Source organism: Pipistrellus hanaki (assembly GCF_964339955.1).
Source record: "Pipistrellus hanaki genome assembly, chromosome: 11".
NCBI lineage: Eukaryota > Metazoa > Chordata > Mammalia > Chiroptera > Vespertilionidae > Pipistrellus > Pipistrellus hanaki.
Genome location: NC_140513.1, coordinates 49404593 through 49429196, shown reverse-complemented (window position 1 = coordinate 49429196; position 24604 = coordinate 49404593).

Below are 24604 nucleotides of genomic sequence, written 5' to 3'. Positions count from 1 at the left end.
TGGATTAAATGACAGTAGTAAACTGGAGTAATTTTTTGACTCTTTAGGAAGTGAATAGAATAGAGTGAGGCCGTAGCTTTAATTGGCAAGGAATCAATGCTCACTCTCATTACCCAGGAGAGGGAGTGTTGGTAATTTTTCGGGTTTGTCAGTGACCTTGTTTTTTGTCTGTGCTCAGACACTGTTAATGAGAGCACATTTTTCTCCTGCTTCATCATGGTCCAGCGTGCCTTTGCAGTTGGTCTGTGAAGTATTTAATGACCTGGAGAACACCACAGCTGATTTGTGAAGCTAGGGCAGTTCTTAGCAACACTGTGGCAGACCTCTTAGACTACTAGCTCAGCGTTTTTCAACCGCTGTTCCGCGGCACACTAGTGTGCCACGAGATGTTGCCTGGTGTGCCGTAGGTGCAGACAAGACAAGAATTTTATAATTTTTCACTATTTTGTTTACTTAATATTTCATAATAAAGTAATTATAAAATACTTTCTTTGTGTTTATTTGATTCCTATTCAAGAGAATTACTTTATATATAGTCAATATAGGCACAGAGTTAAATTTTTTAACATTTTCTAATGGTGGTGTGCCTCGTGATTTTTTTCATGAAACAAGTGTGCCTTTGCCCAAAAAAGGTTGAAAAACACTGGACTAGCTAGTTCCTGATGGCTAGAAGTTTATGAGCTCCGTGTGCAAGCAGGTGGCGACAAACCACTGGTGGCCAAACCACAAAGTCCTGCAGGGTTTGATTCTATGTGGGAAGAAGGTATCAATTGGGGGAATATCTGAGGATCTGAAAATAAATGAACCTCAAATTAGACTGTAGGTATTTACTGGAGAGAAGGTTTCGCCAATGGGAGACAGTAGCTGAAATCTGGAGGGGTTTTGCCCTCTGCAATATTGGGTGGCTGCGAGGGGCCCTAGGTTCGGAGGGTTGAGTAAGTTAAAGGAGGGCACTTCCTAAAAGTCTTGACGTGGATCTCTCAGGGCTTCCTTCTAGGAAGGGACCCAAGCAAGGATATAGAATTCTGGGATTAGAATAAAAATTGAGCAGAGTAGGGACAAATGAGAAAAGGAAAGAGAAATCGAACAAAAGTTGGGGGAGGGAACTGGATTGTGCTCCACCCCTCTCAAAATCCACATGTTGAAGTCCTAATTTTTGATATTTCACAATGTGACTCTCTGATATAGAGCCTTTGAAGCGGTCATTAAAGTAAAATGGAGTTGTACGGGTGAGCCTTAACACAGTATGACTTTTGCCCTTATAAGGAAGGCGATTAGAAATCAGACAATAGAAGTCCAATGGATGACCAGGTGTGTTCACAGTGAGAGAGGTCTTGGAAGAAACCAAACCTCCGGAGACATTGACCTTATATTTTTAGCCTCTAGAACTGTGAAAAAATAAATTTTGTATTACTTAAGCCAGCCAGTCTATGGCATGCTGTTATGGCAGCCCCAGCAAACTTACGAAGGAAACGAACAAGCAAAGTTCAGAGAGCAAGCCTCTAGATTGTTTAACCCTATACATAAGTGACCAAAGAGATTGCTTGGACGTGTTAAACAGCCTTTCTTTCTGAAACAGAATTGCGGAATCTCAGAATACTAAATTCATATAATTATCGGCAATAGAATGTATCAAGATTAAGTCCTATACAATATTACATGAGAAAAAAACAAAATGTTGCAGAATAACATTTTTACTGATAAGAAAAGCAGGCCAGAAAATGCCTGACTGAGCACAATTAAATAATAAAGAACACATGAGTAAATAAGGTTAACATATGGCATCTCAAGATAGAAGATTAAAAATGAGAGGAAAATCTTAAAAATTAATACTTAAATATTTGAGAAAAAGTAATAATTATTCAACTTAAGCAAAGAAGAGTAAACATACAAATTACAGCATTCCTTGAAGGAGAATCAAGTAAGGAAACAAAAAATATATTTTTTAACCTGCAGTTCAAGAAAGATTTCCTGAAAATACCCCCCCCCCCCCCTCTCTCTCTCTCTCTCTCTCTCTCTCTATTTCTCTGGCACTAAAATGCAAATGACTCAGGGCGGCATGAGAAAGTGTGTAAGCAAGCAGTAAGAAACATCTGGGGGCAAGCTTCCCAAGTCCTTATTCCCATACACACAAATCTTGTCTGTCTCTAGATTGAACCATCAAGAGCTGTTTGATAAACCTTCAGAAGTCAAGGCAGAAGGTCTCAGGGGTGGTTTTTGTACCTCTCAGGTTATTTTGTTCAAGTTTTCCATCTAACCAGTTATGTCATTTTTTTAAAAAAATTCTTTATTGTTTAAGGCTGTGGTCAGCAAACTGAGCCAAATATCAACAGTACAATGATTGAAATTTCTTTTGAGAACCAATTTTTTTTTTAAACTTAAACTTCTTCTAATGCCACTTCTTCAAAATAGACTCACCCAGGCTGTGGTATTTTGTGGAAGAGCCACACTCAAGGGGCCAAAGAGCCACATGTGACTTGCAAGCTGCAGTTTGGAGACCATGGGTCTAAGTTATTATATGTGTCTCCTTTTCCCCCCATTGACCTCTCCCCAGCTGTTCCCATCCCCTAGCACTTGACCTTACCACCCCCTGCCCCTACTGTCTATGTCCATGGGTTATGCTTACATGTATGACTACAAGTCCTTTGGTTGATCTCTTAACCTCCTCCTACTCTCCCCTGACTTCCCTCTAAGGTTGAATGGCCTATGTCTCTGGATCTATTTTTGTTTATCAGTTTATGTTGTTCGTTACAGTCTACTAATGAGTGAGATCATGTGATATTTATCTTTCTTGGCTGGTTTATTTTGCTTAACATAATACTCTCCAGGTCCATCCATGCTGTTGCAAGAGTTCCTTCTTTTTCAATCTATCAGTAAACGAACGGATATTCTACCAATAGCTAATGATAATTGAAAATTTAAAAATAGGAACCTTTAAGATATATTTGAATGATTGCAAACATATTTTTGTATAAATAAATCAAATATATTAAGTAAGAAATCGGGGCAGTTTTTGTCTCTATGAGTAATATGTCATAAAGAGCATCAGGGATCTTTCTTGGTTGATGAAAATGTTCTATATCTTGACTTGGGTGAGAGTTACCTGAGTCTTAGCATTTGATGAAAATCATCAAACTCTACAGTTAAGATCTGTACATTTTGATGTATTTAATATCTCAAATCAAAAGAGGCAAAAATAATTTGAATAGAGATGATAAAGCAATGGTTTACTTAAAGCTTTTAACAAGAATTAACCTATCTTTGCTCTTAATTGTGTTGTTTCAAATATCAAATCAGTGAGAACAAAAGCAATGACTAAAAAGGATAACACTTCCTCCAGCTCCATGAACTGCTCAGAGACACAATTCTAAGACACCCCTCAAAATTCTTATCTGCTGTTGCCTCCTTCCTGTAAAATTCCCTCCCCTTGAGTGTGGGTGGGATTGTAACCATGTTTACATTAGAAGACAGAAGTGAAGGAATTTTGCAAATGTAAGGAAGGTCCCTCTCAGTTGCATTTAAATTAATCGAAAGGGGGAGATTATTTTCCTGGATCTGATCTTTCTAAAAGAGGGTCCATATTTTCCCTAATGTTAGAAATACAAAGAAACAAAAATTTTCTGTTGTTTTTCAAGAAGAAAGTTGTCATGAGTCTGTAGCCAATATGAAGCAACCTGCGAAGAGCCTGAAGGAGCTTGGATTCAGATCTTGTGAAGTGAGGCCCCCAGATTACATTGCAAACTGGTCAGCACACTTTGGTTTCATCCTGTAGGTCCCTGAACAGAGAACCAACGATTGGATCTTTGAGCTATAAAAAACAGTATGATGATAAGTCAGTGTTGTGGCCTGCAATTCAGATTGTGGTAATCTCTTATATAGCAATGGAAAACAAATACAACAAGCGACCTCTCACAACCTAAATTATTTGTATTGTGTGAAGAAACAGCCTCAGCTAAGTCCAAAATTCATTTAGAAACTTTTTAGATAATTTATACATGAATAATTATTAGTTTTCATTGGTGTTTTGTTTATTTTAACTTTGTAGGTTACATCATTTTGTTAATATTTAATCTGATGTAATAAAGCAGTAATGGTTTGGGGAAATGAGAATAAAATATTCTTTAGCAGACAATTCTATAGAGAGAGATGCGCTTTTTGTTTTACTATTATCCAAATGACAGCATTGCCATGTCATGAGAATTACCCCAGAGTATAGACACAGTTTTCCTAAAATCTTCCCAAAGCTTTATGGAATTTTATTTAGATAATATCAAAATTATATATGTGATTTTTACATCTCAATTGATGCATATGTAATAAGGTTTGTAATTAATTATACAAACAGTTCAAAAACAGTCCCTGTGTGTTACAATGCCTTCATATTTTTTGAAACAGTTTTTGAATCCTTGATAATGTTTCATTATAAATTTTGATTTAATTATTATCAATTTTAAGTGTGTGATTTTATGAATTATATATATATATATATATATATATATATATATATATATATATAATTACTGGTATACATTTCTAATCATTAGGGGTAAAATATTCACAATACTGACACAGATATCAACCATAGCTTGTAACTTTTTCTTTCTGTGCTAAATAGTTGTTAATATATTGACAACTATTTTTATTTTTATTCTGTCACATGTATCTAGCTAGTAGATCTTGTAAACTAAAGAGGTCACTTTATTAATGGAAAATAATCCAGACTAACCTAAACCATTCCATGAGATTACAAAGGAAAGTTTAGGGTTGCAAAAGTCCCACACCATTTCCTTATCACAATTACCTAATTTATTGGTTGGCCTCCTGTATTAATTGCCTCTTATTTCATTTATGCCAAAAGTGTATTGATCTAATCTTCGATTCTCTCTCAGAGGGTCCTTGAACTCATTCTTGAATCTGTCAAGCCCTCATCAGTCTATATAATTAGTCCCTGAGTGCTTGGCGGTGGATAAACCCCCTATAAGATGGCCCAGGAAAGTTTTACCCTTTAGGGATCTGTAGTCATATAAGACTTTCTTACATTTTGTCATTTTCATGCTGTAAAAAAATAACATTTTTTTTTTCAGTTCAGTTTTGGGGAAACCACACTCACTTTATTTTGAAGCAAATTAAAATATTTACCTGTTAGTGTTGCGATTATCACTTTACAGGGAAAGTGAGAGGTTGAGAGAGAATATATATGCTGCTAATATTTGAAATGTGTAATGAAAACTCAGTAATAAAATATCTATTAGAAGTTTATATAGAATATAACAGATGAGTTAGGTAGTTCACTATTTATATGAGGTTAATCCATATGATTATAGAAGAGTCATGTGGTTAATATTTATTGCACAAGCTCTACTGGAATCTGACTGCAAATAACTAATATTTGGGACAGATTAAATTCCCTCATGGAGAATATCTGAAGTCACAGACCAGTCATCTCTTTACACACATGGCAAATAAATCTAATTGTCAAAATGAATACTACATTTTCTCTTTTGAGATTTAACTACTCACTTTATTCACAAAAATATCTATTTCACAAATAACATTTGTTGGCTAATAAATAATCAATGCCCAGTAAGAAGGGTTTTGTTCTTGCTGCTGCTGCTTCTGTTGTTGAATCTTATTAAAGTTCTCTTTGCCCCTGAACTCCAGAGCCAAGAATCCTATAATAAGGTGCAATAAATTTGAACATAAATGCTCAGAACCCTTGGGGGAAAAACAATTTGTCGATACATTACAAGTTTAAAGATCAACCTGCTCTGAGGAAGCAGACTTCTTGGGAAAATGACAACTTGGCTTCCATAAAACTCAGCTTCTGGCAGCAGGAAAAAAAAAAAAAAAATTAGTCATCTTATTTAAAGGGTTTACACTGAAAACTCTCATTTTTTGCACTAAATTCTGTCTTAAATCATAAACTTAATGTACATATAATAAGCCTTCATATGCTCAGAATATTTCAAACCTAATTTCCTAAAAAGATTAAAACATTATATATATATATATATATATATATATATATATATATATATATATATAAAATGTATTTTCTAGAACATGGTATTTGATGCATTTTTATCTAGAATACTAGAAGCCCAGTGCACAAAATTCATACACGTGGGTGTGTGTTGGGGGAGTGTTCCTCATCCCAGCCTATACCATCTCCATTCTGGGACATCCCTCTCACAAACCAGGACTGCTGGCTCCCAAATGTTCGCCTGCCTGCCTTCCTGATTGCCTCTAACCACTTCTGCCTGCTAGCCTGATCACCCCTTAACCACTCCCATGCCAGCTTGATGGATGTCTAACTGCTTCCCTGCCAGACTGTATGCCACCAACTTCCCTCCTCTGCCGGCCTGGTCACCCCTAACTGCCTCCCTTGCAGGGTTGATCGCCTCCAACTGCCATCCCTTTCAGGCCTGGTCCCTCTCAACTGCCCTCCCCTGCTGGCCACCTGGTGGTGGCCAAATTGTTTCCACATGGGGGCAGCCATCTTGTGTGTTGGAGTGATGGTCAATTTGCATATTATTCTTTTATTAGATAGGGTAGAGGCCTGGTGCACCAGTGGGCACCAGCTAGTTTGCCCTGAAGGATGTCCCAGATCAAGGTTGGGATTCCCTTGGGGCATGGGATAGCCTGAGAGAGAGGCCTGTGGTGGTTTGCAGGCCAACCATGTCCCCCCCGTGACCCAAGTGGAGGCCCTGATATCTGGAATATATTTACCTTCTATAATTGAAACTTTGTAGCCTTAAGTGGAGGGTTAGGCCAGCAAGGGCAAGCAGAAAGCTTGGCTTCCCCCATTGCCTGGGAAACCCAAGCCTCCCTCCTGCTGTCTGTGGCTGTAGCCATCTTGGTTAGGTTTATTTGCATGCTCGCTCTGATTGGCTGGTGGGCATGGCTCGTGGGTATAGCGGAGTGACGTTTAATTTTTATATTACTCTTGTATTAGGTAGGATACTAGAGGCCCCATGTACAAATTCGTGCACTGGTGTGTCCTGCCTGGCCTGCCCTGACCTGGGCTGATTGGGTCTGGGCTGGCATTGGAGAGGGGACACTGGTGGTTGGCAGGCCCTCTCTGCTCCCTGGTCAAACTCCGGTTGAACTCCTGGTTGAGGAGACAATTTGCTAATATATTACCCTTTTATTATATAGCATCAGAATTATAAATAAGATGCATAAACATCATTAAAACAGTAGTATACAGGGAAAGACCCAAAGGTTGGAGTTGAAATTATTACTGGATCACATTAAGTTTTCCTCTCCTACATGCCTGCAGCTGACCCTGTGCATGCTCAGATGACATACACAGGTACCATTCAGAGCTCAGCAGCATGACTTTGTTCTCTTTATTCTCTGCACTGATTCCTTATTAATATATTTAAAGACATTCTTAATTTTCATCCTCTTGATTGAGTCCAGCTAGATGAGCACTTAGTGATCTGAATTAAGAAACAGTTTATTTATATAAACCTAAAAATTTCTACTTTGCTCCCAAATGATCCATCTGGGCTGATTGAAACTGGAGACTTATGTTTGGAAACTTTCTGCAAATTTTACTCTCAGAATTCTTTAATACAAATCCCAAGAAGCTTATTTAGACTTTTTGCTGACTTGAGCACTCTCAATTAGAGACCTTCAGGGACTAACTAGTTTTTTGTTTTGTTTTGTTTTTTAAATCTTTATTATTGAACATATTACATCTTTTCCATCATTGACCTCTTCACCTCTTCTAGTCCCCCATACCTACCCTCCTTGCCCACCCCAATCCTCTTTCTCCTGGTCTTCACAACCCTATTATCTGGGTATTTAGGTTATTCATATATGTAAACAAGTTCTTTGGTTGATCTCTTTCCACCCCTCCCACCCTCTCATCTTCGCCTTCCCTCTGAGACTCCACAATCTGTTCTAGGTTTAATCTTGGCTGCAATAGTGCTGACCTATGGTGAGGTGGGGAAGGTGCATGTAAAGCATTGTGGTTTGGTTCTGCTTGATGGTGGTGTGGAAATGAGAGACTACGTATAAAACATTCAGTTCTGTTTTTTGCTTTATTTATTTATTTATTATTATTATTTTTAATATATTTTATTGATTTTGTACAGAGAGGAAGGGAGAGACATAGAGAGCTAGAAACATCTATGAGAGAGAGTCATCCATCAGCTGCCTCCCGCACACCCCCTACTGGGGATATGCCTGCAATCAAGGTACATGCCCTTGACCGGAATCGAACCCGGGTCCCTTTAGTCCCCAAGCCAACGCTCTATCCATTGAGCCAAACCGGTTGTGGCTGCTTTATTTTTTTATATACCAAAAAGGGGGGGAAATGCTGTTGTGTTTTTCTTACATGTTGTCCTTCTGAAACAACATTTACTAAAAGAGAAACATATAAATGGACTATACCGCCATGATGCCTACCAGCCAATCAGGAGGGGATATGCAAATTATCAGGACAAAGATGGTGGTGACCCCACCTCCCAGTCCCTCCTGGGGCAGAGCAGGACTGCTGCTATGAGGGTATCCACAGAGAGTGGAGGAAGCTACAGGGGGTGGGGGGGTGCTCCGCCCAGAGCGAAGCCTGCAGACTCATGCCAGAATGAAGACTCAGGCTGGAGCAAAGGCCTGGCTCCCAGGTGCCGTAGGAAAACTGGTGCCGGCAGCCAGGTGAAGGGAGGCCTATTGCACAAATCTTCGTGCAACAAGATTTTTATAATTTTATTATACTTCAGTCTTTCTATTTTAGCTTTAGAAAGCTGTTAAAAATGACTGTTCATGGACACGGACAACAGGGTGGTGAATGCGAGGTAGGGGGAGAGGGATGCGTGGGCATAGAAGAGGGTATGGAGGGATGAATGGTGATGGAAAAAAAAATAAATGATTGTTATAGATCAAGTAATATCTTAATGTTGAGGACCATAGTATCTATTTCTGCTACCTAAAATATATAATTAGTCAATAATTTAGTAAGCTGTTCATATATTTTATAAAATTATGGTTTTCACTTAATAGACTAGAAAAAGCTTGTCTCAGATGGTCTTAGATAGGCTATAGCTTAAGATATTTTTATACTGTAATTTAAAAAATATTTTTATTGATTTCAGAGAGTAAAGGAGAGGAATAGAAAAGTAGAAGCATCAATGATGATAGGAAATAATTGATTGGCTGCTTCCTGCAGGCCGTCCAATGGGGATTGAGCCTGCAACATGGGCATGTGCCACTGGATGATGCTCACCACTGAGCCACATCAGTCTGGCTACACTGTAATTTTAAAAATATTTCTTATTGATTTCTAGAGAACAAGGAAGAAAGAGGGAAGAGAGGAAGAAGCACCCATGTGAGATAGACACATCAATCAGCTGCCTCCTGCAGGCTCCATACTGGGGATCCAGCCCATAAACTGGGAATCTCTGACCTAAATCGAACAGGCAATCACCAGGCATACTGGACGACCCCCAACAAAACTGAGCCACACCAGCCAGAGCTAGTTTAAGATTACAGTGAGCCAAACTTGGATTGAGCATATTTTCCTGCAAACATTAATTATATAACTTTAGGTAAATTATTTCACTCTGTGATCCACAGGGTTTCATCTGAAAAATTAAGATAATAATGACATTGCATTAATCCTTACAATAGACTATTTTAAACATAGCAGGTAAATGGAAGCTATTACTTTGAATTTGGATGTGCAAATGCATTGCCCTTTCCCCCTTTTAATATTAATTTTCATTAGTTTTACATATACAGCATAATTATTCAGTATTTATATACAATGTGAAATGATCATAATAAGTTTAGTTAATATCCATCATTATGCATAGTTACAGAAATTTAAAAAAAAATTTTTTTCTTGTGATGAGAACTTTTAAAATGTACTACTCTCTTAGCAACTTTCAAATGTGCAATATAGTCTTTTAACTGCAATCCCTACGCTGTACATTACATCTCTATGGTGTAACATGCTTAATGTGCTGCCTGCCATTAGTCAACATGTAATAAATGGTAACTGGTGCCGTAACTGTTAGAGTAATTATATATGTTATTTGAATATAAATTTTAAAGGTAGATTCCACTATGGTTTATTCACCTCCAGATGTTTAAACGTATTTTATTTTCCTTTGGAACATTAACCAAAAGGACACTGCTGTGTGTCTCTGGAACATTTATTTCTAACTACTTTTCCTCAGGTGAAAGTCACATTTATTTGATGTATTCAGAGCATCTGTGAATGTATGTGAGGCTGCCACTGCCTTTCCATTTCCCTTCCCTTCATTTCTCTTTGGGAGGAGATAAATTGATTATGTTGCCTTGAACAAATTGGACCAGGGACACCTTCATTTGGTCCAGAGATTGCATTATATTTTGGAATTGGAGAGGACCCAGAGGTTTTCCTGCTTGTTATTTTTGGCATTCATTATGTTATGCTCATCAGATCTCTCTGAGCAAATGCGCACATTGATTAAAACAACAAAATGATTAAAGCAATACATCAAGTGACAATCTCCAAACAACTTGAAAACCCCAAAGAACGTTTTTCCTCGAGCTAGACAACTACTCACGTTTAGCGTTCATTTTCTAGTGTTGGCAAGAGTAGGAAACAGTTTCAAATGGCCAAGGCACCATGATGTATTTGAGAAAGAGTTAGCTAATTTTTCTCCTTTTCCTTAAGGGTGATATTCACATAAATTGGGTGCAAGTCCCCACCACAATTGCTAAAATGTTTATTACTTGAATTATTCCATAATCATCAGTGGTCATGATTGCACTGTGTAGCTTAAGGACCATTAGGGTAAGGAAAAAACAAACAAACAAAAAATAGCATATTTAATAGTTATAACCATATATGTAAATTTTATGCAGTATCATTATTATAGTTAGATGAATAAAAAGTCTATAATATAAAAATGTGGAGTTTTATACTGATAGTATTATCCCACAATGTATATTCTAAAAAATGCATAATGTCCTAGGAAAAAAGGAAAAGAAAGTGTTAAGTTACTGATAGATGTCAATAGTAATCCAATTGTGATGAAGTTAAGTGGATGAGAGAAGCTCAGTTTTGGACACAGAATGAAAGGTGGATTTCAATGAGAAACGTCATTTTTATAATCATTAGTTTGTTTTTTAGTGATTTTATCATTAAAAAGAAGAATATATTTGAAAGAAACATCATCTGGTAGTTTTGAATCAAATTGCTTTGAGTATAATATTTAAAGAGTTCTTGAACCCTTATATGATGTGAATGAAGAAGCAGAAGCTGACATGTGAGGCCAGATGGGAAAGGCAGACTAAGAAGGAAATTGGTATTGGTTATGCTGCAACCAGGGATAAAAGAGAAGGTTTTTAATGATGGGGAAGAATTTCAGTAACACCTCTGCACATGTGATAAAAATGAAATAATGCTGTTTTTAAAATTTTAGCACATACCGCCCGAGTCTTTCAAAAGAGGCTAAATGTAATATTAGTTTTTTTTCTAACATTTTTTATTTTTTATTTATTTATTGATTAAGGTATTACATTTGAGTCTTTATATCCCCATTGCCCGCCCTCCCCCACCCCCACACACACGCACTCATGTCCTCACCCCCCTGATGTCTGTGTCCATATTCCTGCATACAAGTCCTTTGGTTGATCTTAATTTTGACATAGACTGAAGGCATGAATAATCATTGTCAGGATCACTTAGCTTTCTTTTATGACAATTGCCTCCTGTCTGTGGGTTCCTTCCATTCTGCCTGCAGTATACTCCTCAGAGCATTTTGTCTGGCTAGTTGCATCTTGTCTATCACAAGGTCCGGTTTTATTTTTAGAGTTCATCTTACTATTAATCTTTTAAAAATACATGTTTATTGATTTAGAGAGAATAAGAGAGAAGGAGAGAGATAGAAACATCAATGAGGGAGAAACATCTATTGGCTGACTCCTGCATGTCCACTACTAGGGATGGAGCCTGCAGCATGGGCATATTTCCTGACCTGGAATTGAACCATAAACTCCCAGTTTATGGGTTGACATTCAACCACTGAGCCACACTAGCTGGGCTAATCTTTTCTTTTTTACATATGTGTTTATTTTTTATCTCCCTTCCCTTGAAGGGTCTGAGCAGATTACTCTCTCAGCAGTGCCTAGAAGAGTATTGAATAAAAAGGAAGTGGTTAATACACTTTATTATTAATGGTTTGTTTGTGAGGAGTAAATTGTATCAATGGAAATACCTGGTCCTCTTGGGGGCAGTATTGATTAGAAAGCTGATAGAACAAGTTGTTTACATAAATAGGTGATACAATTTGTCTTAATAGCTGGACAAACAAGTCTGTTTCATGCTAACTGCCCTCAATTCATAATTAAAAAAATAAATAAAAAAACAAAAAAACCACACCAAAAAAACAGCCAAGATTATGTACTTTTATGTGTTTGTGGCTTGCTTTATCGTGTTTCTAGGCTTAGGTATGTTCTTCAACCTTCTTTACACTACCAATTACTCCTTCTCCGCTATGTATCAACATGTTCATGTATTTAGCAATATATGACTTTTATCCCAGTCCCATGATCCTCCTCCAGATTTCCATAACTCTCAGGGGGTATAGCATAGTATACTTCTCTTCATCGGTCTCCCTGGCACCTGGTCCTAAATGCATTTCTGCTGTTCTACTCTTCCTAAAGCTCCATTTAAATAGGTCATTCTCAGTGCTAATACATTTTCAAAGGTCTCTCATTAACTATTAAAGTCTACCCAACTTAGATTTCCATTTAGATCGTTTCATAATGTGGCCTTAAGTAATTGTCTGGTATTTAATCACAACCCCCAGGCGCCTACTCATGACTTTCCTGTGAAGTTGCAGTTCTTTTCATCTGAATTAAAACAAAGACCTCCAAATGACCTTTGACAAGTTCCTTGATCTTTCAGTGCTTTTGTGGTGAGGACAAGTAAGGAATGTAGCTCTGCATATTGTTTGATAGGTTGCACCATTGAATTTCTCAGTGCAAAGAACTTGCGGCTCCTCTGATTAAATGCATTTTATGAGTGTAGAATATTGTGTCCACTGAGCCAAAAATAACTACATTTCAATAACTACCTTAGATTCCTAATTGAAAAACCTGGGTGCCATTTAATAGACCACATTCATTGTTGTGTTTTAATTTCCTACATGAGATTAAACTCTTACTTTTTACCTTTAACATATCTTTTCAGCTTTAATGCCACCATATTGTGCTATCCTATCATTAAAAAAACATGCACAGTTTAATCAGTCCTCTTTAGCAAGCTCTGAATTGTCTTATGGTATTGATTACAATATAGCTGAACAGATCCCTTGAGAAGAGACAGAAAACCAACTGGAGCTTCTGTGTTTTTCCAGTTCTAAAGAAGCTCTGTTTTTCCAGCTTTGCTTTTTGACTGAGTTTGGCAATGTGTCTTAGCTCACCTCCTGAATTAAATTACCACCTGAACCCCAAAGCAACATCTTTGAATTTTACACTGAAAATCTTTACTTCATTATGTTTAGTTTTAAAAAAAAAATCTATCTTGGGCTTAAGATGGGTTGTGCTTTCTAAGGCCGCTCTTGCTCTATACAATCTACAATGTTGGTCAGTAAGACCAACACTATTGTCAGCCAACTTTGTCACCTCTTTAGGGCCAGAGGAACTCATTACTCTTAACCTCTGCTTCCGCACCTTAGTCTGATCCTTTTTGTTTGATAGATTGAAAAAGACCCCCGTGGACTTTGGACATTTTCTCAGATACCTATGACTCATGTTCCAGGAGCTGTGCTTTGTACCTGGAGTTCTCATACTTCTAGAATATCTTCTGTGGCCAAGCCAGATTAGTCTCACTTCTTTGAATAAACCATTCTTGATTTATTTAGATAACTTAAAATGAATAGTATTGTAAACATTTTTTTAATTTACTTTTAGAGAGAAAGGAAGGAAGAAGACAGAGAGAAACATCAATGTGAGAGTGAAACATCAGTCTGCTGTCTTCTCCTGGGGACTGAGCCCACAACCCAGGCATGAGCCCTGATGGAATCTTTCTGTGCATGGAATGATGCCCAACCAACTGAGCCACACTAGCCAGGATTAAAATTAACATTTAAAAATAATTACCATAAAAACAGTAAAATGTGTTATTGTTATTTTACTATTACTGTTATTGTCAGTTCACACAGCATAAGAGAATGCTTACCAAGATAGGCTATGAAAATAAATTGCATAGATATGAAGGCAAGCTCCACCAACTATTTGCCATATAATATTGATAACATTACTTAAACTCTAAGCCTAATGTTTTTTTTCCATTTATAAAATAAGATAAATTATGAAATAGGATTATAATAATCAAACGAAGACACATATGTTAAGGGGTCTTCAGAGTATCTTGTTCATTTAAACAACACAGTAAATCTTATTTACTAACACAGCCTTATTCACTCATTGAAGTTAACATAAAGCCTACTAGAACCTTGGAGTTTTTATAAAAGAAACTGTAGTTTTCTAATCTTAAACTATAATAGCTCAAGAGTACCATGTGCAGTCCAGATTTAATACTAGGCATTATGATTTCAATCTTAGGTTCTTCCCATGTTGATTATATCCCCTCACAATTTGATTACTTGCCAAAGGAAATATCTAGATATACAGAAATTATAAGCTTTGACACAACATCTTTATTTCTGGGTTGTTTTTTTGTTTTTTTTTTGTTTTTGTTTTGTGAAAAGCTAAGACAAGAAAATATTTGGGCTTTTTAGAAAAGAAAAAAAAAGGTTCTACAAATAGCTAATAATTTATGTCTTTAGGGTTACTTTAACCTTGTATATACATAAATCTAAGAGTACAGATAAAGTAAACTAGAAAACTCTATAAATGCTATACAGGGTATCCCCCAAAATGTATACACACTTTAACAGCTTGATAACTCAGTTTTGAAAATTAAATGTATTATAATCAACATTGCCTTTATAATTGTTCAAAGTGCACATATACATTTTTAGAACAACCTGTATATGTGCACTTATATGTTCCATACTTAGCTTAGATAGAAGCTTATCTCTGATGCAGTGGTTCTTAAAATTCTAGTGATATTACCAGACAAGTAGTTTTACGCTATCATAACATGATATATTGTATTATTCTACTTGGACTGCTGTAACAAAATACTATAAACTGGGTCGTTTAAACAGAAATTTATTTTCTTAGAGTTCTAGAGGTGTGAAGTCCAAGATGAAGGTGCTAGCAGGGTTGATTTATCCTGAGGCTGCTCTCTTTGTCTGGCAGGTGGCCACCTTCTGTGTCCTCACAAGGCCTTTTCTCTGCACATGCACTATTTATATCTCTTCTTCTGATACCATCCTTCTGGTTTAGGACTCTACCATTTTGACTTCATTTAACATTAATTACCTCCTTAGAAGTAATTACTATAAACACACTTACACTGGGAGTTAGGGTTTCTACATATGGATTTGAGGGTCACACAATTTAATCCCATAATATTGTCATGTCCTATTAAACCAAAGTAACGATTTCTTAAAAAATAGAAAGTCATTAAAGGTAAAGCACCCACTCTTAGATTTTCAAGAAAAGGTAGCATTTTAATATTTGTTTTCCCAGTGTTTCTAAAATGTATATTTCCCATACACATTCATTAATTAGTAGACTATCACAATCAAGATGAATATTAGTTCACTATATCCATGTTAATATTCATACAAAATCACATGACTATAAAATCATATGTACTATAATATTTAAAAATATGTAATGAATTCTGAAGTTCCACATGACTCCAAGAGTTGAAACAACATATTTTTCATATTTCTGTAGATTTTTTTTTCACACTTATAGCAGTATCTGTATATTTCAGGAATTTAACTGTACTGGCTTCCGTGATACATCACCCCAATTCCTATTCATGACTGAAATATGTTTCTGCAAACTACTTCCAATGACAGCTTTCAGCTGTTCAACAAGGGCCTGTGAATCCAGAAGCTGTCTAACCCCGTGGCATACCCTGAGGAAAGCTTGCATCCAATGACTGAGCTACCCGAATGTACAAACACCCATTCCCCTCAACACAACTCAGGGCAGTGTTGAGGGACCAGCCCAGCTTCCCAGCTCCTGCACTCCAGCCCAGATTCTTACTCTGCCCACTCCAGTTCCCTTTGTTTCCCTTCCCAAGAGCACGTTAGCGGAACCTAACATACCAGAGTAACAGATACTCTTTTTAGCACTGTTCATGGCAGTAAGTAATCAGACAAAATAAGTAAGAGTGGATTTATTCCCTTCAAGAGTTCAGAGGTATGTTTGCAAAAATTGTGAGTAATAAAAAATTATTTTAATCAGGCATGATTACTTTTTGTAAAAAAAGCAGCAACAAAATTAAGAATGTTAGGAGTCTTCCAAAGCTGTAAGCACAAAAATTTATCTGCAATATTTGGTTCATTTCTTAGATCGATTTCTATAGGAAATCTAAGAAAAATATAAAATCAACTGTCTAAGCTTTGTTCACTACAATAAATGAATTAAGCAATTGTAGGACAATAACTCTATCAATAAGCCTTATACTTTATAACATTTTTATAAATTACAAAGCTATTTGACTCCCATTGCCACAAGTGTGTGCCAAAATAACTTTGAGTTTTTTAAAGGGGTTGTTTGTCCCTCATGTTGTAGAGGTTTGTTTAGGGTCTTCATGTTCTGGGCACCATGCTGGGCACTGGTTTTGTTCACTACTATAATGCCAAGTGTTAGCCTACTGCTTTGTCATTGAAAACCACTTCAGGAATTAATAAGCAGTGACCACATATGGGTGCATGACACTTGAACTTAATTGCTAGCTCTGTGATGAGTTGTGGAAATTTTCCTTTTGTGCTTTTAAGGATGCTTCACTCTAAATTAAGGCTGAAGGTAATAGATATATTAGGACATGTGAAATGAGAAATCAGTAAGATAGTTTATTTAAAAATTAATATAACCCGAAACTGGTTTGGCTCGGTGGATAGAGCATTGGCTTGCGGACTGAAGGGTCCCAGGTTCAATTTCGGTCAAGGGCATGTACCTTGGTTGCGGACTCACCCCCCAGTGGGGAGTGTGTAGGAGGCAGCTGATCGATGTTTCTTATCAATGTTTCTGGCTATCTGTCCCTCTTTCTTCCTCTCTGTAAAAACTCAATAAAATATATTTAAAATATTTATAAAAATTAATATTAACAATAAATAAAATTTTGGATTCATTTTCTCTCATTCAGATGAGGTAAAAAGAACACAATACTATATGAAATAATATTATCAAACACTGATCAAGACAGCTTTTACATTCTCCTCAGTTAGACCACATTTTATACAGGTTTCTTCCTGAAGCTAGCCCCAAGCCCTCCCCTTTTTAGAACATTTACTTTAGGAAAACTTATAATTATAAATGATTTATCTGCCCCTTTGATGTGTAAATCTTTAAAAATCCTATTTCTAGGTTTACAACCCAGAGCTATCTTTCTCAAGGACCTGGGAATCATTTCTTTAAAATATGATCATTCAGGGAGATAAGGCACCTATCCACCAATCTCTGTGGAAGGGTGCCTTATTCCACATAGAAAAACCACCTCCTCTCAAGCACATGCGATAAACTGTCCTTTTCCTTCTGTAAAGCTAATTAGCAAACACAGACAGCCCTCCATATCTCTTTGATCCCCTATTTTAAAAGCTTCCCACATTTGTTTCAGTAGAACTGAGTACAGACCTAGCCCTGGCCCCTCTCTCCTTTTCCAATAGCCTTGAATAAAGTTTTCCTTCTCGGTTTCACTTTGCTTGTGCGATATTTGCTTTGGCAGTGCCAACTACAATTCATTCCCCAAAGCTATCATTTCTGAAATGTCTTCATATACGTAGGGAAAGAAGCAGAAGGGGGAAGTATACAGTGGAGAAATCAAATGAGAGTCTGAAAAGCAGGTAGAAGCTACTTGAAAAATATTTTCATTTAAGCAAGCTGGCTGTTGTCCATGAAGTTGCCGAGATAGGAAGGTGAAAGCTCTCTCAGAAATTATAGTACCTCGGGATACAACAATGTTTACCTAAGAGGCTCAGACTGAGGATGCACCTGCGCAATGTTCCAATGGTCATATTTCCCCCCAGACATATTGGGAAAATAAATAATGAAAAGGAGTATAGTATCCCCTGCAAATTGTACAGATGTCAAAAAATATAGCCACCCTCCTGAGTGTTATTGTGCCTTGCTGTCTAACCCAAGCAAAATAATCATTCCCTCTGTCAAAACACACTGAAAATAATGTGTGAAGAATAGGAGGGAATCTTTTATATTTTCAGTGATGAATTAACACCACGATGGTTCCTGTTCTCAGCTACCTATTCTCAGCAAGGTCAAGCAAATTGAAAGATTATCTACAGGATGCCAAGACTTAATAACCTCAAAAAAGGATAGTTACTTTGAAGTCATGCTAAAAAGTTGCTGAAGTTTGCAAGAAGGTTGACTAAAAACAAACTTCTCACTATAAATATTCATGTGTAGAATTATTTCATGCTTCCTGAACATTGGCACTCAATGTTTGAGAAGCTGACATTAAGATGCTTATTAAAAATAAGTTTTGTCCTGTTGAGTGCAAAAAAATAATACCTAAATTTAAAAGAGAATTTAGAACAGATGAATAAACAGAAAGTAGAAACCTAAAATCATCTACAGACCCACAATTTAGTGGTAGCCACTGTTAACATTTCCACAAAATTTACTTCTAGGGATGTATCAAATATTTAGCATAGCTTAATGTTTTAGCTTAGAGGTATGCAAATTCATTAGTCAATAGAGCCAAATATCAATGGTATAAGGATTGAAATTTCTTTTGAGAGCCAAATTTTTAAAACTTAAACGTCTTCTAACGCCACTTCTTCAACATAGACTCGCCCAGGCTGTGGTATTTTGTGGAAGAGCCACATTCAAGGGGCCAAAGAGCCGCATGTACCTCCTGAGCCTTAGTTTGCCAACCAGTGGCAGAAGCAGAGGTGTGATGTGGGCGTTGCCTTTCTCTATCTTTGGGTCACCTCCTACCCCTGAGGGCTCCCAGACTATGAGAGGGGGCAGGTCAGGCTGACAGACCCCTCCTCCAGTGCATGACTGGGCCTCTAGTCTAATATAAGTGTTTTTATTGGAGTTTGCAGTCACTGACAAGTGAAAAATCATTTTTAAGGAAGTCATAAAATCCAAAAGAATAAGATATTGAGAAAGAGGTGGTGGGGTTTTAATCAGCAATTTTATATGCTACAGAGGAAACTATGCCATTGGCATTTGTTATTATGTTGGTGTCATAAATACCAAGTTGACAAATTTATTAATTTGATACTTGTGATGTTTTATAGTACAAATTTAGAAGAATAGCAGTGTTCACAGTAAAATCTTAAGCTGGGGTGGGGAAGGTCCAGCCTACAGGCTATATTTCAAAATCATTTGCTCTGGCCCTGCCAAGGCATTAGGGGTGTGTTACTTAAATGTTTGACTAATTCTTTAAAAAAATATATTTTATTGATTTTTTTTACAGAGAGGAAGGGAGAGGGTTAGAGAGCCAGATACATTGATGAGAGAGAAACGCTGACCAGCTGCCTCCTGCACACCCCCCACCGGGGATGTGCCCGCAACCAATGTACATTCTGGTCCTTGACCAGAATCGAACCTGGGACCTTTCAGTTCACAGACTGATGCTCTATCCACTGAGCCAAACTGGTTTCGGCTTGGCCAATTTTTAAGTTGATAAATTTGTATGACCCACAAATGATATTATAACTATCCAAATGGCCTTTGGCAGAAAAAAAAAAAGTCCCTATTCCTGGATTAAGGGATTAACAAAAAATAAGAACTCATAGACACAACAGTATGGTGATTACCAGAGGGAAGGGTTTGGGAGGAGATTGAAGAAGTCATAGTGGGGGGAGGTAAATGGTGATGGAAAGAAACCTGACTTGGGGTGGGGAACACATAATACAATATACATATGATATATTAGAGTTTTACACTTAAGACCTATGTAATGGTGTTAACCAATGTCACCCCAGTAAATTAAATTTAAAAAAAAGAGTCTATGTAAGAGTCTATAATGTAGATGAGAAAAAGTTGCATATGCAGGCAATTTTTATTTTTTTTAGGTATCATCTGAGGCCTGGAAGGAGAAACAGCAACCATAGAACTAGTGTGGTTGAGAGGATTACTTAGGGAGGAGGGCATTGGGAGGTAGAGGCCTTGTTGAAGTTGGAGGCAAAGTAGAGAAAGGCTAACAACCCTCAGCCCAAACACTGGTAGTTACATCAGTAGTGAGAGCAAAAAAGGAAGGTGTAAAGGCATCTATCATAAGGGCATTTATTACAGCATTATTTATAATAGAAGTCTCCCAAAGAAGCTAGTGGTAATGTAAATAATTATAACAAAATAAATTAAAAATATTTAATAATATATAAAATATTCATAATAAAAGATTAAGTGAAAAAGGAGTGATGTATAACACTCTATGAAATATGTAAGCATATATTTTCTATAATTACATTATCTGCACTAAAGTAATTTTTAAAAGCAAAAGAATATATGAGAGGCAAAAAAAAAAAAAAAAGGGAAATGAGATAAAATGTATTTAAGAGGAAAGAAGTTGGGAATATTAAATAAGATGTCAAGTCATCCACCTGTCATTGATCAAACCTATGTAGTGGTTAACAGGAGACAGACACTGTTATACCTGTTATATAAATATTAATTATTTTAATCCTCATATCAACTCAAGTGGACAATATTATTACCAACTTAAAGATGAGGAAATTGATTCAACAGAAAGGAGGATTAACATAATTAATATAGCTCAGCTAATAATTGAAAGAACTAAATTCACACTAGTCTGGCTTCAGAGTCTGTGAATTTAAACTACTGGTATCTTGCAAGGTTGGTTTTTTTGTTTCGTTGCTTTTTGTTTTGTTTTTTGAATAGTGGCAGCTATTAATATAAAAAGATATATTGCTCTTACAATATTGATTCTGCAAACTCTTTTATAGGAAAAAAATCCCATGAATTTCTCTTATTTATTATCCTTTTTCACATAAAAGCCATCTTTCTCTCACCTAGACTCTTGATTATTAAATTAAAAAGACTGAGTAAAACAAACAGATTAAATCTGGACCATATGAAATACAATTTCATGTGATGCACTATCAATGTTATGGAATAGATGCCGTGATGTGATGGAAATTACCTGGAGCAGTAGATGTGTTTCTGGATATTATTCGTAATCCACCACTGGTGATCTAAGGGATAGTAATAGATGAATGCCTCAATGTCTCTAGACCTCTAAAATAAGGGGATAGACATATCAATTTGTATTTTTATCTTTTTATCAGATTTGTAAAAATGTTGGCCATCACTTTTTCAATTTTTTTTTTTCTGAGCCTCTTCACCATTTCCCAGCTTCCATTCACAATTCAATTATACTTATATGAGGCTACTTTACGTTCTCCCACAGTACTCTGATGCTGCTAATTTTTTCCCTTTATGTTTACTTTTGGGTATTTTTCATTGCTATTTCTGCTCTTGACTAATCTCTAAAATTGTAATTTCCAGCTCTAAAAATTCAGTTTGTGTGTGTGTGTGTGTGTGTGTATTGTTATATTCTATGCTGTTGTTGTTATATTCTGTGCCTACCCCTAATTAATGTATTCAGCCTTTCTTCTAGCAAACATTTGGAATACATATTGAATTCAGGTGTAATAATTGTTTTAATGTACTTTTCTGCTAATTATAGAACTCGGGTCAGTTCTCAGTTTGTTCTGTTTGTTGATTTTTCTCTTTAGTATGGGTTGTATTTTCCTACCCCCTTTTTTTTTTTTTACCCCCTTGGATGTCTGATAAATTTGATTGAATACCTGACATTGTAATTTGTGTGGAAAATATTTCTGTATTTTTATAATTGCTTTGCTCTTTCTTCTGGGCTGTAGTCATGTTACTTGGAAATAGTTTCTTTCTTTCTGGTCTTCTTTATAATCTATGATAGATGGTTGTAGAACATCACTTAATATAATTCTGATTTACATATTTTGTTGAATAACCAAAATAACCAAAAGTCTAGTTGTTTAATTTAGAAATTTTAGAATTTTTTCCTGAGTTTATTGCTAATTTATTTTTTTATTTTAATTACAGTTGATATTCAATATTATTTTGTATTAGTTTCAAGTGGTTGGAAAAATCATATATGTACTTTATAAAGTGTTCTTTCTGCTATTTCTGCTACCACCTGACACCATACATAGTTATTACAATACAATTGACTATATTCCCTACGTTGTATGTTACATTCCCATGACCATTTTATAACTACCAATTGTACTTCTTTATCTCTTCACCTTTATACCCAATCCCCCGATCTTCCTCCCTTCTGACAACCATCAATATGGTCTTTTTCATTTATATTGTTCTTTAGATCGATTACACATATATGTGAAATAATATGGTATTCTTTTCCTGACTGACATTTCACTTAACATGGTAATTTTTTTTTTGTATGGAATTTATGCACCCCTTTGCTCATTGCAGCATCATCTACAATAGCCAAAATATAGTTGTAACCCAAGTGCCCATAAATAGTGAAGTGAATGAAAAGGCAGTGGTCTATCTATTGTCCATTTAAATTACCGTTTTCACACATTCTTTTTCAGTTGAACACTGTAGCAACATTTAAATTTTTAAAAAATATATTTTTATTTATTTTTTACAGAGAGGAAGGGAAAGGGACAGAGAGTTAGAAACATGAATCAGCTGCCTCCTGTACACCCCACTGGGGATGTGCCAGCAACTAAGGTACATGCCCTTGACCAGAATCGAACCTGGGACCCTTCAGTCCACAGACCAACACTCTATCCACTGAGCCAAACCGGTTTTGGCAACATTTCAATTTTTCTTCAGGCAGCTACTTGTATACTTTTCCCTTATTTTTGTAGCATGCGGATAACATCAAAGTTGCTGAAATCATAATTAAATCAAAGTTATGATTTATAAACTTATAAAACAATAGGATTATAAAGTTATTGATTTGAGAAACAAATGTAATCCTGTTGCAATAGTACACTCATCACATTTTTTTTCAGTATCACATATCTAGTTTCCCACATCTAAACATTGAATTCATTTTGATTTTCTCACAAAATTGTTTTTCTTTCCACTGTGTTCACAGAGTGACAGATTTTGTGGTTGTTTCAAAATATAGGTATATAAAATCATATTTTGACTAAAATTCTAGCTTTACTTTAAAGTAAACTTTTAAAATAGCCACTTGACACATGAAATTTTGTCAGACTTTCTGGAATTGAGTTTAGAGTTAACTTTGATCTCTTGCCATGTACTATTCTTTCTTTACATTTTCTAGGGAGTGTCTGTATTTTGTCTTGTTATATACCCTATTTTCATGCACACTTGTCAGATGACTTTTCTGAACACATATCAATCAAAAGGCATCACAGAGTGAAATAAAGCATTTTCATAAAAACAAAAAAGTAACTGCAACTTTCACAACATTATCAAATAACTAATAAAATTTTATATTTTTTAAATATCGCCTTTACTCCATTGCCTATTACATTTATTTTTCCTTTAAGTGGAAAAACAGCACATTTTTACAAATAGCATTCTATGTTTATAGGAAAAGGAAACATAAAGAACTGCACTTTTTAAAAACTCCTCCTCTTAATTCAAGTCATTTAGTAGCATGAGTCCCAGAAGCGCTTTAAGCAAATGTTGAATTTTGTTCAGAAATTGAAACACATACAATGAATGAACATTTTATGTCTAAAGGGAAGAAGGACACTCTACGCAACTTCTGACAGAAGAAATTTAAACAACAAATGTACATGTTTATGGTGCTAAATAGTGCACTGAGAGTTTATTACAGACTGTTAAGTTCAGTGTTTCTCCTCTGAGAGAGACTGGGAGAAGGAATCAAATGTCTGCTTTATCGCTGTTCTTGAAACAAAGCTATGTGGAGTTTTCTTAATTTACTTTCCTCTATCATAACCTTAAACTTGAAAAAAAATTAGCAGTTTTCACCTGTTCAGCTATTAAAAAAAAATCCACATAAGATAACTAATTTCACACATGTGTTTTTAAAATAATCCGCCTAGGGAGCTGTGGGGGCCCTGTCTAGAGTACGCAGGATGTTCAAGGCCAAGGCTAATTCGCCAGAGGCAGGTGCAAAAGCAAGGACACAGCTATCATACTATATTGCACTGCATAAGCGTGCCCTTCTAGAACCCAAAAACTGATGTCACTCTTTGGGCAAGAAGCCTCTTTGTCTAAGTTGGTATAAAGTATGATCCTGACCAGCCAGTACGCAGCCGCTTTGTAGAAAGATGTATTGTTAACCAGCAGGTCTCTGGCTCCTATACTAGCTCCTTTGTTGGAGGCTGCTTTACAGGGTAGATGCAGTGCTAACCCGCTGGGGTGCGGCTCCCTGCTTTATGGGCAGCTTTGAAAAACTGTTTTGTCTGATGGCTCCTTCATAGCAATGGCTACTTGAGCTACAATAAAGACTCTCTTACCCACAATCATACCTTCTTATAGTCTAATACCTGGCACCCATGAAGGTCCA